This window comes from Myxocyprinus asiaticus, chromosome 40 (assembly GCF_019703515.2).
Source record: "Myxocyprinus asiaticus isolate MX2 ecotype Aquarium Trade chromosome 40, UBuf_Myxa_2, whole genome shotgun sequence".
Classification (NCBI taxonomy): Eukaryota; Metazoa; Chordata; class Actinopteri; order Cypriniformes; family Catostomidae; genus Myxocyprinus; species Myxocyprinus asiaticus.
In genome coordinates this window covers 33956900-33972966 of record NC_059383.1, presented here as the reverse complement: position 1 = coordinate 33972966, position 16067 = coordinate 33956900, and the positions used below count along the sequence as shown (strand labels likewise).

General features: G+C 36.6%; 1 protein-coding gene across 2 annotated transcripts in view; it reads right to left on the bottom strand.

The window, feature by feature from the left end:
• The window catches only part of LOC127430769 (potassium/sodium hyperpolarization-activated cyclic nucleotide-gated channel 1-like), a 150688-nt gene that overhangs the window by 100262 nt on the left and 34359 nt on the right, over nt 1–16067 (bottom strand). The gene's annotated exons all lie outside the window — the stretch shown is intronic.

Here is a 16067-nt window from a genome sequence, read left to right as displayed (position 1 = left end):
CAAACATTCATTGCCAAAGAAGCTGGCTGTTCACAGAGTGCTGTATCCAAGCATGTTAACAGAAAGTTGAGTGGAAGGAAAAAGTGTGGAAGAAAAAGATGCACAACCAACCGAGAGAACCGCAGCTTTATGAGGATTGTCAAGCAAAATCGATTCAAGAATTTGGGTGAACTTCACAAGGAATGGACTGAGGCTGGGGTCAAGGCATCAAGAGCCACCACACACAGACGTGTCAAGGAATTTGGCTACAGTTGTCGTATTCCTCTTGTTAAGCCACTCCTGAACCACAGACAACATCAGAGGCGTCTTACCTGGGCTAAGGAGAAGAAGAACTGGACTGTTGCCCAGTGGTCCAAAGTCCTCTTTTCAGATGAGAGCAAGTTTTGTATTTCATTTGGAAACCAAGGTCCTAGAGTCTGGAGGAAGGGTGGAGAAGCTCATAGCCCAAGTTGCTTGAAGTCCAGTGTTAAGTTTCCACAGTCTGTGATGATTTGGGGTGCAATGTCATCTGCTGGTGTTGGTCCATTGTGTTTTTTGAAAGCCAAAGTCACTGCACCTGTTTATCAAGAAATTTTGGAGCACTTCATGCTTCCTTCTGCTGACCAGCTTTTTAAAGATGCTGATTTCATTTTCCAGCAGGATTTGGCACCTGCCCACACTGTCAAAAGCACCAAAAGCTGGTTAAATGACCATGGTGTTGGTGTGCTTGACTGGCCAGCAAACTCACCAGGCCTGAACCCCATAGAGAATCTATGGGGTATTGTCAAGAGGAAAATGAGAAACAAGAGACCAAAAAATGCAGATGAGCTGAAGGCCACTGTCAAAGAAACCTGGGCTTCCATACCACCTCAGCAGTGCCACAAACTGATCACCTCCATGCCACGCCGAATTGAGGCAGTAATTAAAGCAAAAGGAGCCCCTACCAAGTATTGAGTACATATACAGTAAATGAACATACTTTCCAGAAGGCCAACAATTCACTAAAAATGTTTTTTTTTATTGGTCTTATGATGTATTCTAATTTTTTGAGATGGTGAATTGGTGGGTTTTTGTTAAATGTGAGCCAAAATCATCACAATTAAAAGAACCAAAGACTTAAACTACTTCAGTCTGTGTACATTGAATTTATTTAATACACGAGTTTCACAATTTGAGTTGAATTACTGAAATAAATGAACTTTTCCACGACATTCTAATTTATTGAGATGCACCTGTAGTAGGCATTGATAGACCCTAGTTAAAGAGGGCTTCACCCCCCCTAGAAATCTGTGACTCTGTAATCAGCATGCAAATCTTTCAAAGAACGGCAGCACTGCACTGGTTTGAAGTGTGAGACTGCTTTGGTGGCTTTTCCAACCTGTAAAAACGGACTATAGCGAGAGCCAATAGCATTGCAGTGCGGGGTGTGAAGAAACATATCATTGGTTTGACCCACTGAAGGAATACGCCCTTTTCCACCATTCGATTCGTGAATGAGTAAGGATCAGCATCTGGTGAGCGACTGAAAGAGAGGAGACATGTTGTTCATTTAGTTAGGCAATCTCGTTTAACAAGGAGAGATAGGGGCTGGATGAATTAAGAGTAACAGTGACTACTGACATTACAATGACATCAGGACGTAATTAAAACTGCAATTATTTTTAGGCAATATTGTTGTCTTTATAGCTTGACAGTCATGAACAGCACTTAACAAAATGAAAGATATGCTTTGTTTTCATTTGTGGGGACATTCTTATGATGCTTAAAAACTCTCTTAGTAGGATATAACTTCTATAGAAGTTGCGTTAACAATTTTTGATAAAAAATGGATACAAAAATATTCTTCAAAAGGTTCTTAAAGCGGTTTTAGCTATTTTAACTTTATAAGTGTGTTTATTATAGAGAATTACAATATTCTGAATGAATATTAAAGATGTAAACACAGTAAAAACAACAACAATAATAAAAAAAAAATGTAAAAAAAATATTTATGCAACAGACTGGAATGCATTAAATGTGTCATCTTACAGTGTCATTAAATGTGTTATCTTACAGTGTCATTGGGGGCTGAGCCCCCCTAAGATTGAAATCCTAGAATCACCTATGGTGTGGAGGGCTTCTAAAGCAAACATTGAAACCTATCATGCCTAGGGCCTCACATTTCTATGCTAAACACAACTTATTTATGGTCCGAGGGCATAGTCAATCGATTCCTGGATGTAACACAAGAACATCAGGCAAAACAACACAAACTGCTAGCTTCTATTGCAACAGCATTTCTCTGGTACCAGCCGTGTACTTGCTTCTGTACTGTACTTCCCATTTGCACCTTAACAGCACAGATAATAAACTTTTTTACATAAGGAGTTAAACAACCATAAAATGATGATTCAAACAACTTTACAGCTCAAATAAAACAGAGCAGTTTTAAAATAATTAATGTAAGTGCTTTTATAAAATTATAAGCTTCACATTTCTACCTTTAAAAAAATAGGCCCTATTCACTTCCATTGTAAGTGCCTCACTGTGGCCTAAATTTTAGCTTTTTCTAAAGAAAAGGGGGGATGAGTCTATTCTTTTTATTTATTTATTTATTATTTATTTTTATTTTTTTTTGTTTTTTTTATTGTGGTAATCAACATTATGCCACAAATGCTGTCAAATTAGTTTAACTTGTATTGAACTCTGAATATTTCTTTAATGCTTCTGGGAAGCAGCAACAATTCTTAGTATTTTTGTCTTGTTTGCCAGTAAAATATCTAATAATAATAATAATAATAATAATAATAATAATAATAACAATAAACATTCGTTGAACTAGATATATTTATATGAGAAGGGAAATTGCATAATATTTTTTTTTTCCCTGTTCTAATCATTTTGCTTAAAAAACTATCCAATGAGGTAAGAAAAAATAAACAATTCAATATTTTTTCTCTATATATTCTCTTAAAACAAGTCTTATTTCATGCAATTTTGCTTTTCAAGTAAATGTATCTTGTTTTAAGGATGATTAAATATTTTACTAAAAAACAAGACAAAGTACTGAGTAAGAAATTTTTTTTTTTTTGCAGTGAACATTTTTCAGCCGATGCCAATAATAATAATAAAAAAAGGCCAATAGGGGGGCCTGGGTAGCTCAGCGAGCATTGATGCTGACTACCACCCCTGAAGTCGCAAGTTCGAATCCAGGGTGTGCTGAGTGACTCCAGCCAGGTCTCCTAAGCAAACAAATTGGCACCGTGGTAAGTTGTGTGTGGATCGCAGAGAGCAGCATGAGCCTCCACATGCTGTGAGTCTCTGCGGTGTCATGCACAGCAAGCCACGTGATAAGATGCGCGGATTGACAGTCTCAGAAGTGGAAGCAACTGAAACTTGTCCTCCGCCACCTGGATTGAGGTGAGTAACCGCACCACCATGAGGACCTAGTAAGTAGTGGGAATTGGGCATTCCAAAATTGGAGAGAAAAGGGGATAAAAATTCTTTTTTTAAATAAATGGCCAATTATCGTCTGATTTATCAGTCTATCACAAATCCAGACACTTACTACATTCCAAAGGAATATATATATATATATATATATATATATATATATATACATATACCTATGTATATATATATATATATATATATATATATATATATATATATATATACAGGGCTCGTGTTGAGGGGGGATGCGTGGGGATGGCATCCCCTTTGTTGCAAGAAACACCAAAAAGCATTCCCCTTGTAAAACCACCATTCCCCCTTTCCATCCCCTTTTGATTAATTGTGTCATGTATTACTTATAACTAATCATGCAAGTAAAATATAAAATTTTCTACATTTGATCAATAACAAACTTTAAATAACGGCGATTAGCCGGTCAGAATTCGATTTTGACGTTTAAGGTTGCCAGATTTCTATAGGTGAAATCCCCCAATCAAATATTGACACTTGTACAGTTTGGAAATATTCTGCAAGGGTGACACTTTAGTCCCACAATCTGGCGACCTTGAGTGCACGTGTTCTCTCTCCACGGCGAAGAGACGGCAGTTTTCGGAAAACACTGGTAGGTATGTCAGAGTTTAGCGATGGGTTGATTTGTCCTTCTTAGTGTTCACATGAAAGTTACGCCACTGAAGGTAATGCAAGTTTTCACATTTTCAAGCACTTTCAAAAATGGCCAAGAGAACATTTCAAGGAAATATTTTGTCTTTCTTTAAAAAAAAAAAAAAAAGAGAGAGAGAACAGAATGTAAGATATTGCTATGATGAGTGTACAGTTACAAAATGTACATGTTTTTAACTCAAACAATTTTCAGGATTTCTCCCATAAAATGCTTTTGTGTAGAACAACTTTTTTTACACCACTGTTTAAGCATGCTTCATAAACGGCCCAAACTTCCTTTACTAGATTTTTGGAGTAGAAAAAAAATTAGTATCTGTGACAGTGAGCGAGCGATCTAGATAAAAACATTTTTCATGATCATAATGTGGATTCTTTTCACAGAATTCATCATAAAATACAATTACAGAGGGTAACAGGTGCATATTATGGCCATGTGTCCTAAGGGTCAAAGATCTATTAAATTAAAAATACATAATAAATAAATAAATAAATGTACACAAACTTGAATTTACTTGAATACACCTCTTCTATGATGATCATATTTTCAAGTCAAATGTATATTTTCTCTGGGGCTTAAAGTAAAACATGTCATGTGGTGTCCAGCAACATTAAAAAAAGTCTCATTAAAAGCTGAATTTCCTGAAAGAAAAAAGAAATGTTGGCAAGACTAGTGCAGAATAATCTTTTATTGTTATTTCTTTAAAAAAAATAAGCAGTGAAACAATTGTGTTTTAAAATATTATTCATATTTAAAAATGCTTTTCTCCACCAAATCAAAGTCACTGGGTGAAACCAACATGTATGTAGCCATTTTGTTGTTTATGTTGACCATAAAAACCATAAAACAGAGTGGAAACCTTTAGACCCTCAAGTTTTAAAAAACATCTATTATTTATTTTGACATTTTTATGAAAAGCCACATTTTGTTCATGTCATGTGGTGTAACCTTGAGTAAACTTGATATATTTTGACTCAAAAATTCATAATATTTATATAAATAAAAAAATAAAGTACCTTGAAAAAATGTATTTGAAAACATTTTGGAAATTAATGATGAAATTGTTTATACTCATGTATTCAAGGTGAAAAGAAAGTATTATTATACTTTTACTTGATGGTTACACCACATGACAATTGTAAAGTTTTAAATATTATTGTAGAATGCTATTTTAGAAGGTTTTTCAAAAATTTATGAATCTAAATTGGACACAAAGTTTACATTTCTGAGAACTTGACACATGTGTTTTAAACTAGATTTTTAAAAGATTTCTCATTTTAACACCTAGGGCAACCTTATTTGTCAATGACCTATTTAGTCCAAGCCCCAATAGAACTGACCAATTCTATTACTTCTTTCTTTTTGTTTCTTACTCTGTCTGATTAAATGGCCACATTCCCAGAGTCTGCCTGGCTTTTACATACCGATATTTCCTTAAAAGGATTAATGTGTATGCAGAGGCTTAAGGGTTGGGCGTTTGCAGACTGATAGCAGTGAGAGACATTAAGGGAAAGGGAGACTCTAAGAAAGAGACACTTATTGCCTGCATTACAACATTACTACAATAGCCATAACCTAGAAAGCAGCCAAGATCATTCACTATCCCTAATTATAGAGCCCTATATTACCAGAGTTAAATTATTGATCAAGGCCACAGTTAATGGTTGTGTCAGATAGTTGATCTCCCATGATTCAAATGCCAAACTCATGATCGGGGACAACATCACTCAGCAAGCCTGTGATCATTCACACAAATGAACATCCGCACATGGGTCCTGATGGAAAATGTATTCCATTCTGCACACGAGAGAAGAGATGTCATCTTAGATTCCTGAAAAACAATGCCTTCTGGCAAATATAACCGTTTGCAATGTTTGATGTAAAATAATGACTTGCTATGATAATTTTACAGGTTTTATTTTTTCAGTATATGTACATATTACATTTTTTTTTATATGATCAGAGATTTGAACACATGAGAAGGAAGTAGAAACTATATGTACTGTTTGTAAGTTAAAAATAATATTAATTATCAAACATTTGCAAACAAACACAAGTATTGCTAAAATGTACACATCCTTATTTGGAATAAAGGTAACCAGTTTGTTACAATGATATGCAACAACAGTATATGGCACACCCACAAACAGCCCATGGATAGGGTGGCCAGACGTCCCGTATTTAAGCACTTTTTCTGAAAAAATCATGTTTTGTCCCGTATTTCCCCTCTCTTAAAATTTCTCTATTGCCTATGTGGCTTTCTCAGTCATGTGAATATTCTAATCAAAGGTAGCCAAAGATTCGTCTTGTAAAACCAATAAAATCACACCGTGTTTTTTGAAGTACATGACTGGATTAAACTATCCAAACACAATCCCCTATCAATAGACGCCCAGTTAGTGAACTGATTGAAGAGTCAGTTTGACAGAGCACACAGATGAAATTGTGGCAGGAAAAATGTCAAGGAAGTGTGCATGTACATTTAATGAAGATCTTCAAAAAGAGTTTAAATTTCTAAAAAAAGGAATCACAGACAGAGCCTAGTAAAGTGAGGTGTGAGATTTGTGGAGCTCGCTTTTCCATCGCCCATGGAGGCCGCACCGACATCACATAGCATGTTCATACAAAAAAGCATGCGGATGCTGCTAAAAGTAAGTGCGCCATACCAAGTTTTAGCGATTTTTTTGTGAAGCAAAGTTCCGAATCTGACAAAGTGCATGCAAGTGAAAGACTTTTTACTTATCATTCTGTTATGCACCTCCATAGATTTCGGTTGGCTGACTGCACTGTGAAATTGATCAAGAAATTGTATGATCCGAAATTTTCTTCTGCCCGCACCAAATCTGAAGCTGTCATATGCAATGCATTCACTTTTGTGCAACTGGACTATCAGAAATTACTGCAGCATGGCAACACACGTTTCCTCTCTCTTGGTCCAGCTGTTGATCTGTATGCATACTTTCTTTCTCAAGAAAAATGCCCAAAGTTTCTAAGAGACATTTTCAGTGATCCTTGCACTAAACTTTGGATTGGCTTTGTACTCAAGCAAACAGCCACTTTTAACCGTACACTGGAGATAGTAGAGCAAGACCACATATCAGCCAATGAAGTGGCCTTGCACATTCATGACCTGGGAAAAGTCCTCTTACATTAAAAAGCAGTTGGATGCCCTGGTTGAAGCTGGTGACAAGCGAGCGGATTATTTCTTTTGTGCAGTGAGAAACTTTTATTCAGCATTGATGGATTACCTCCAAAATTGGAGCCACACATTGAAGAACACAGAAAAACTTGACTGGGCCCTACTGAGAGACATCCAAGAGAGGAAAGACATTCAGAGCAGCCTCGAACACTTCTATTCCAGAATACCCACTCTCAGTTTGATTGACGAAACCACGCTCTTTGATGAGTGGGCTTGTGCAAAAAACATTGTCACTCGTCGCATCACTGAGTGGAACATGAACAAGACAACCGTGTCTGAGAGATGGACAGATGTTTTTGTGAGCTGGAGAGCAAGACCATCAACTTCCGAGTCTTAGCCAAGGTCGCGGAGTTTGTTTTATGCCTGCCTGGGACATCTGCATCTGTGGAGTGTGTACTCTCATTAATGAACGCAGCATGAACAGCATAAATCTAGACTCAGTGTAGCAGTCATAAAGGCAATGCTTTCTGCACATCTTAATTTTGGACTGGACTGCTCAGCATTTTACGATAAACTCTTGAAAGACAAGCGCACACTGAGAAAAATTGCTGCCAGTGAAAAGTACAAGGTGACAACAGTTACAGATACGGATGCTCCCTCTACTTCGCATTGATCTGAGCCTTCGTAAGGCTACGTCAATTTCATTTTTGCTGGGAGGGGGCTGTCCCATTTACCACAAGCAGGAATCTGGTCACCCTAACCATGGACCATTTAGCACTGATTTGATTGGATAACTGTTTCCAGTAGTTGGAATGCACAGATTTTTATCAATTTGATAGAAAATAAAAGTCGTGTTTAAAAGCTCCCATACAACTCCACTGAAGAACTAGTTGCTGACTTTGATAAAGATTACAAGGTCTGTGCTGTAGAATATTATAAAAAATATATTCAAAAGGTTTTTTGAGACACTTAGTAGCAAGTAAACAAAATATCCTTGAGCACAACAGTTTATTATGATTTGTTTTTAGAGACGCAAACGATTTGCTAGATTTAATCAATTTACATTACGGTCAGGCAGCATCTTCCTATCTAAGTGGGCAGTTCTCGGCCAGAATAAGCTGCAAGTGGACCAGACTTTATGCGGATAGTCAATACAACATGTTTGATAAAGATAATAATATGATAAAATATAATAATAAATATATAATAATGTAATATATTATTAAATGTAATATAAAAATAAAATAAATCATATAATAATACTAATAATACATAAAATAATAGTTAATACAATAATAATAATAATAATAATAAACTATTATAATAAAGCATTTGATTATAAACCTACCTTTAATATATTGCTGTCAAATAAACATCTAATGGCCTAACAGAGTTGACACTAAAGAAACATCTGTATTATGACATATTGGTGTTGATGACATGTAATGTAATTATAGTCACAACATATGGCCTGACTTCTCATTAAAATCCTTCATTCTTGACAGTTAAAAGGACAACTTGAAATGCTTTGAGATCTGAGTGACTGTCTTACATCTTAGTGATGTCTCGATCTCAAAAAGACTTCTTTAAGAGACTAAAAATTTTTCTTCACTCTGTTTTTATGTTTGGGGACCGTCCTCATGAGGGCAAAAAAATAAATAAAAAAATGCGTTCGAGACTGCCAGAGCTTTCTGATCTCTTAGTATAATTAAAACTATGATTAAGAAATGTATACGTCAAATCACAGCAATTCTCAATGCAGTCACGGGCGCAATGTTCAAAGCACTGTGCTAGAGACTGAACTTTTGATTAGTCAAATCATGAGTTGGGCGGTTAGTGCAGTTGTACAGCTAACTAATCCATTCTGAGTTTTAAATAAAGAAGCTACTTCATTAACCTCTGCCACTGCCTCTAATCTAAGGGACCATATTTAGCCATCCTGGCTTATTCATTCCAATGGGAGTGTTCTGCTGTAGACACACAGAGTTATGCATGCAGATATCACACACACTCACACTGTAATCTTCCAATGACAGATCTCAATGTAAAACCAGCAGAAAGCATAAAAGCGTACTTATTCAAAAATGGTGGACATTTTTCTCTCTTTCTCTCTTAGCCCACTTTCTAGTTTTTTAAAGTGGATTCATGTTCTCATATAATGTATGTATGTTCAAAATATAAAATTAGAAGAAATGCTCATGATTTTCAGTTTCACTCAGAAATATGTCACTTTACGGAAGTCAAATGTGCTGCAAATTGCCATTTCGATTTAAGCTTCGCTTCCTCAGATGGTTAAAAAGATTAGCCATTTTAGCTGTCATAGCTAGCGTAGCACTGGATCTGGTCTGGTGTGAAGAAGGAAGTGTGTTCTGTGGAGGGAAGAGGAGTGGGAGGGAGAAGTGAAGTCAGGCCAAAGGCAGTCCATTCTCAGACTCAGCTATAACTCTATAAAGGGAACGATCCAGGCTTAAACAAATCCTGGTCTGCTCACCCTACTGACTGGGAACGATGTGTATCAGTGCCAAAAGAGAGAACAACACAAGGTGGGCTGAGAGAGAGATGCAAGCTGTCATTGGTGGAAGAGAGAGGGCTAAAGGGTCTGCACATTTTGAAGAGCTTTTATTCTCTATATCAGTTCATTAGACTGTAGTCCAGAGCGCTGTGTCCATTGTTGAAGGTCATCTGACAAATAAGTATATGAAATATAAAGAGACTGAAACAGAGAGGAAAAGAGGGCGCTCTGAGAGGCTTGGCAGCATTTTGGCAACACTCATACAGTATGTGCTGAGACTGCAGTCTAGATGGATTAGGACATGCTAGAAAGACATAAAGAGTGAGAGTGAGAGTGAGAGAGACAGAGAGAGATGTGGAAAGATCATGGAAGAGGATCCAAAATGGTGAGATTACAGAAATCTGGACAGCAACAGAAAGATTTGCAGCCTTGTTCATAATGTTTGGTTCCGTTAAAGGTTTTTAAATGTCTGCATTCGCACAATGACACAGATGGAACACATATTAAATAATAATAAAATTATCTGTGTTGTCTGCTTGCAGTCTGAAATTCAGAATTATGAGAGAGAAATACTCAATATTGCGAAATAATATAGAGACAATAAACAGACACTGCGAAGCATTGTGAATGATGTGAATCGAATTAAAAAACATTGGGAAAATGTAAAACTATTGATTTAAAGTTGTTGATTATAAGTATAGAAACAATATATTTAAATTAAAATGCAACACATTTAGATATATCCAAATATATAAGTAGTTTGAGAGTTTAGGGGAGGAGTCTTTGTTGCATCATTCATGGTATGTCATACGAGTGAGCGGTCACGCAGGGCTCTTTTGTTGTGGTTTGTTTGCCATGATTCTCCCCCTCATGTGTAGAAAATTTGTCACCAGGAATTGTGCTATAAAACAAGATTTTTTCAAAATTACATTGAAATTGGGCTGATTGATGGCTTTACCAGAAGCATATACCATTGTTAAACAACCTCGGAACAACTTTCTTACAGTATGAGCTGGTCTTTGAAATGATCAAAAAGACTCACAAATCAGTTTTGAACTCATGTTATCAGATTGAATCAGTTGACTCCCTGAACGACTCACTCACTTGATCTGTTAAAGTGGTTCCTGTTTTACTTACTCAAATGCGAATCATTACTTTTGTCATACTCAACTCAAAATGATGTGTATTATCAAGGCTTGTAAGACTTAAATCTACAGTATGTAGACTACTTACTGACTAGTTGTTAATTTGACAATGTGTAGTTAAAGGGACTACAGTAAAAAAGGACTTAAATATTGATCTGTTTCTCACCCACACCTATCACATCACTTCAGAAGATATGGATTTAACCACTGGAGTCTTATAGATTACTTTTATACTGCCTTTATGTCCCTTTTGGACCTTCAAAGTTTTGGTCACCATTCACTTGTGTTGTGAGGACTAACAGAGCTGAAATATTCTTTTAAAAATCGTTGTTTGTATTTGCAGAAGAAAGAAAGTCATACACATCTGGGATGGCATGAGGGTGAGTATGTGATGAGAAAATTTCATTTTTACATTTAGACAAAGTCTTTGATTTATTTGCAGATTGTATTGTAGTCTTGCTAGACTTTAGCAGCCATTTGAGAGCAAATGTTTAAATCCTGAGTCTCAACGGTGCAGTTTTGGCACAAGATTTAAAACCTTTTAAAGTACAATTACTTATAAATATTTTCTATTAAAATCCTGCTGATTATATGTGCATGTGGGAACTTTTTTCCAGATCAGTAACCATAATTTGCAAAGATAAATTCCAGGGACCAGGTTTGTTTTTGTCCCAATTGCTTTCTTGTGCTCTTTAAACTCGTGATGAGAGAATTTCCCTTTAAAGATATACATTTGGAACAGAGATTTGTGTGTAATAAGTCATACTTTGAAAACTTGTTGCCAAAAGTAGTGTTGATTTTATTTATAGTTAGGAGGACCCATTATTGGGGATAAGGGGTGCTCCCGCAGATGTACTAAAAGATTCATAAGTGAATCGGAATAAGAACCAGAATCATTCAATTCTTTACAATTCCCATCTATATTCTTGTTTACCTTCAAAAATATTTTGGTCTTGTTATTTTGTGATTATGGTCTCTGCTTTAGTTAATCGTTTAAGAGCATAAAAAGACCAGAGCAGCAAATGATGACTGCAAAACGGCAAGTTAATTAATGTTTGGACGACACACACGATTGAGCCATGAAAGAGAAACACAAACATGAAAGAGGGGGAATAAAGAGGCTTAATTTCTCCAGAGAAACACTGCAAAGACTTCTTAAAGGAGGATTTGATTTTTCTACCCTTTTTCTCTAAAAAGCAGATGTCCTGTTTTGGTGACATTTTCTCTCTCTCTCTCTCTCTCTCTCTCTCTCTCTCTCTCTCGATCACGTTTTTTTCACCATTGCATATCAGAATAGTTCACTCCAAAATGTATTAAAAATTGTGTGAATGAAAGAGATCAGCTTTGTCATTCTGCTATAAAAATATACTTTTGTGTTCGTCATACAGGTTGAGTAAATGACAGCCTCTGGGTTTAAATATTTCTCAGTTATAAAGCTTGGGCCTGCCAAAAACATTAATGAAAATCATTTTTCATGTTGCCATCCACGTCATCATCCAATTATCATCACCAGCAACACCATTACAATGAAATATCCATGAGACTGATTCAGCTTCAGTACTCAAGGTTTGAAAACATGCCATCGCATAATACCTCTTTCACTCATTGTGACATCATCAAAGGACTGAAGTAAATTCTCACTGACGATTGCATCGTTTTTCATATGCAGGACAATGAAAGGCTGAAAGAATCTCATCACTTGGCTCGGTGTCACACAATCACATGACTAGAGTGAAGATTAGCTGCCGTTTAATTGTGAAGGGATTACTCCACTTTTAGTTCAATTGTTCTAAGTTACAGCTTCGGGTAACTGGATAGCATACAGCGTGAATTTTAGCACATTTGCATGGTTGGCACATTAATATCAGTTTGAACATACAAATTAGCAACTTATTTTTAAGATTACTTTCAGCTACAGTAAATATCCGTAATTGAAACCTCCCCAAGGGGAACATAACATAGATGGGCAAAAAAAATCAGTGATAAATGTAACTCAAAAAACATGTCTCAGTACATTAACTCGGAAATCCACATGGTTATGACCCATTAACGCACCAACACATTATAATGAATCAACCCTCACATTGTGACATCACTCAACCAGGACCTGAGACCCAATCAAATATGCATCTGTTCATGAATCTCCCTGACTTGTGTTTCCAGATCAAGACTGGTTGAGTCAAAAGCATGTTGTAATGGCGGATCATTCTGCCGACAATTAATCTAAATTACCTTCACATAAGTGATGATTTCTGCATCTGGCACTAGTTTAAATTAAATATTTTTGGGAAGACATACCCTGCAGTTTGACATGGTGTACTGCATTTGCACATTCTTTTATAATTATTATGCATGCAGTTATTATGACCTCATTAACTGGTAGACTAAATGCAATATTTGTACTTTAAATTAAAAAAAAGTATTTGTCACACCGCAGGACAATTTGAAGTAGCGAAGGCAAAAAGGTGATTTAAAATGGTGAAAAACAGTTGAATAAATGGTGACCATCACCTAAAATATACACATATACAGTACATTTGTTTTTATTTTCATTGTAATGACTATTAAAGTTTCTCAGTATCATTATTCATGTGTAAATTATTGTCCGATCTCTTCTGAAGCAGTGCATAAACAGCATTTTTACAGGGCACCTGTTACTTTTCTCAGTGCTGTTCAGGATGCACCAATCACAGTCGTTTGTGATTACAGAAAAATTTTACAAAAATTATTTTCTGGAGATTAGATTGGCGGATTTCCGTTTATACAACATTTTTGACATAACAATTTTTGACATTGTTGCACAGCAGATAAGTTTAGCCTGGTCTAAAGTCATCACTTGTTGTTCAAGCAAGGTTAGTTTAGGTCAGGTAAGCCTAGACTAAACTCTTATGAAGAATACTACTACAAATTGTTTTATTAATGACACAGATATGGCTGTTAGATAAGTGCATTTTGGTGGATTAGTAATGTAAAAAAAAAAAAATGTCCTAAGTAAATGTAAACAAGGAGGACAAAAAAATTTAATATGTGTCAAAATATTGGATCTCTGCATTAGGTCTTGCCAGGGGTTCAAAATTTGATGCTCTTAAAAGCGTGAAATTACTGAGCCTATATTTTCCCCTATCTGTTCGCACTGGTGAGTGATCAGTCAAATTATAGCTGATCCTGCAACTTAGCAACCATAAGCAAAGACTGCAGCCTCAATGTCACGCACATCTGTGGAACCCTGGGCTAGACACGCAGATGCCATTGAAATGAATAGGAGTGCTAATGGATAGCTTTCTTTAGATATTTTAGAGCTCATTGGGCCTTGCAGTGTAAATGCAGCCTAAGTGTCGATATTCGGGTGAGGTTTGTGGCAGCAGAGATGACCTCCACCCATTAGTCCACATCTACTGTATATACACAGCCACAGCTACAGAAAAAAAAAAAAAAAAGATTAGGCTAATCTGTGGATTTAACAATATTAAACAGTCCATGACTCTCCTTCATTATCCAAAGTGGTCTTTTAGATGGGGCGTCTAGACTGTATTAATGCTGCTCTCTGTATAATAATAAAGGCTTGTTGGAGTCACAGCTTAAAACAAACTTAAAGACAGGGAAGAATACATTTTTACTGGAGCGGTCCTGTAAGCTATTTTCAAAATACTGTGCAAAATGTCCCTACTACCTCACAGACATCACTGAAATAGGTGTCCTGAGAATCACACCTGTCTCTGCGGTCTATTAACAGCTTAAAAGAGTCTTTAGAGTATTTTTAGCTAATCCGAAAACTAGCAAAAGAGAAATGCTCTCTGCCTGTGTATAATTTTGCATGTTTGGGTTTGCCGACACAACATTTGCAGAAATGTTTTGAATAAGTATGAGTGGTTGAAGGTGGAAATCTGGCGGAAGTTAGCATAATGCTAAAATCGTTTACAGCACCTTTGAACAGAAACTAAACAATGTTTTTTTAGGCAAAATATGTAAATGTGTATATAGAATGTTGTATTTTGTGTTTCTCATACATATTTGTTTTATTCACTGCAGATATGAATGTGTTTGTGTTCGACTGTCACATGCTAAGCCTCAGGAGTAATAGTACTTCGTGATTAATGAAGACTAGACTGTGTTGCTCTATTGGGACTGTAAATCTGAGTGCTCACAGAAGGCAAAATAGTTACATCTGCATTATTCACACAGTGTCCTGCATGTTTCATAAAAACTACAACAGTCCTATGAGATTTTACAGCTGCATTTTTGCCTGTGACCAACAGGAGGCAGAGGTTAGAAAAATAGGCTTTTGAATGATTCAGCACTTTTCATACCATATCCTTACCAAGTGCTAAATTCTTAACCGTAGTGAAGTATAACTGAAGATGCAAAACCCCAGCATGCTGTTGTTCAGAAGGCAAGAAACCCCAGTAGGTGGTTTTTAAATGTCACGGAAAACAGACACATTTCCAAGTTGTGTTCTGTTACAAGAATACAAAATAGAGTTGAACTTCCAAAAATGGAAGCGTCCAAGTTCATCCCCACTGGCACAGCGAGCAGCGCAGTGCAGGACAAGGCTGGGGATATTCTCTAATAACTGGCAAGAGCTGATACCTCTAATTGAGAAAGACTGACAACATTGTTCTGAATGATATGCACCTATCTGCACTGTGCATTAATGTCCACACTGTTTCACAACGTGCAAGACCATGATGCACAGGCATCTGTGTAATTTGAATGTGTCAAGCAATATCAGATATACATACAGTATGCACACAAACACATGCAAGCAGGGAAGAAAGACAGGCAGAGAGACAGAATGAGACAGAGCGTGAGACATCAAACGCTGAGGGCAAAAGCATGTTTGCGCAAATTGTTTTAATCTGCCAGAGTTGCTCTAAATTCACTGGAGAATGAAACAGCAGTGTAATAATTTGGTTCCCACCCTGGAGGGTAAGAGATTGATTCAGCTTCGCACACTGTGTATATATTACCCAGCATCCCCTGTTCTCCTTTGGGGCGATGGGTGTCTGGTGCCTACGGGCAACAAGCGAAAGAACGACTAGTTCTTGTTTATCGTCCCGTGGGCTGCAGTGACGCTGTTTGTCCGCTCTTCTGTACAGTGGAGCGTGGGCCAGTTTTGGGCAAAGATTAATTGTTAATTGAGAGGAAGAGAGGAAAAATTGCATTAGCCTGCCTGGACAAAAG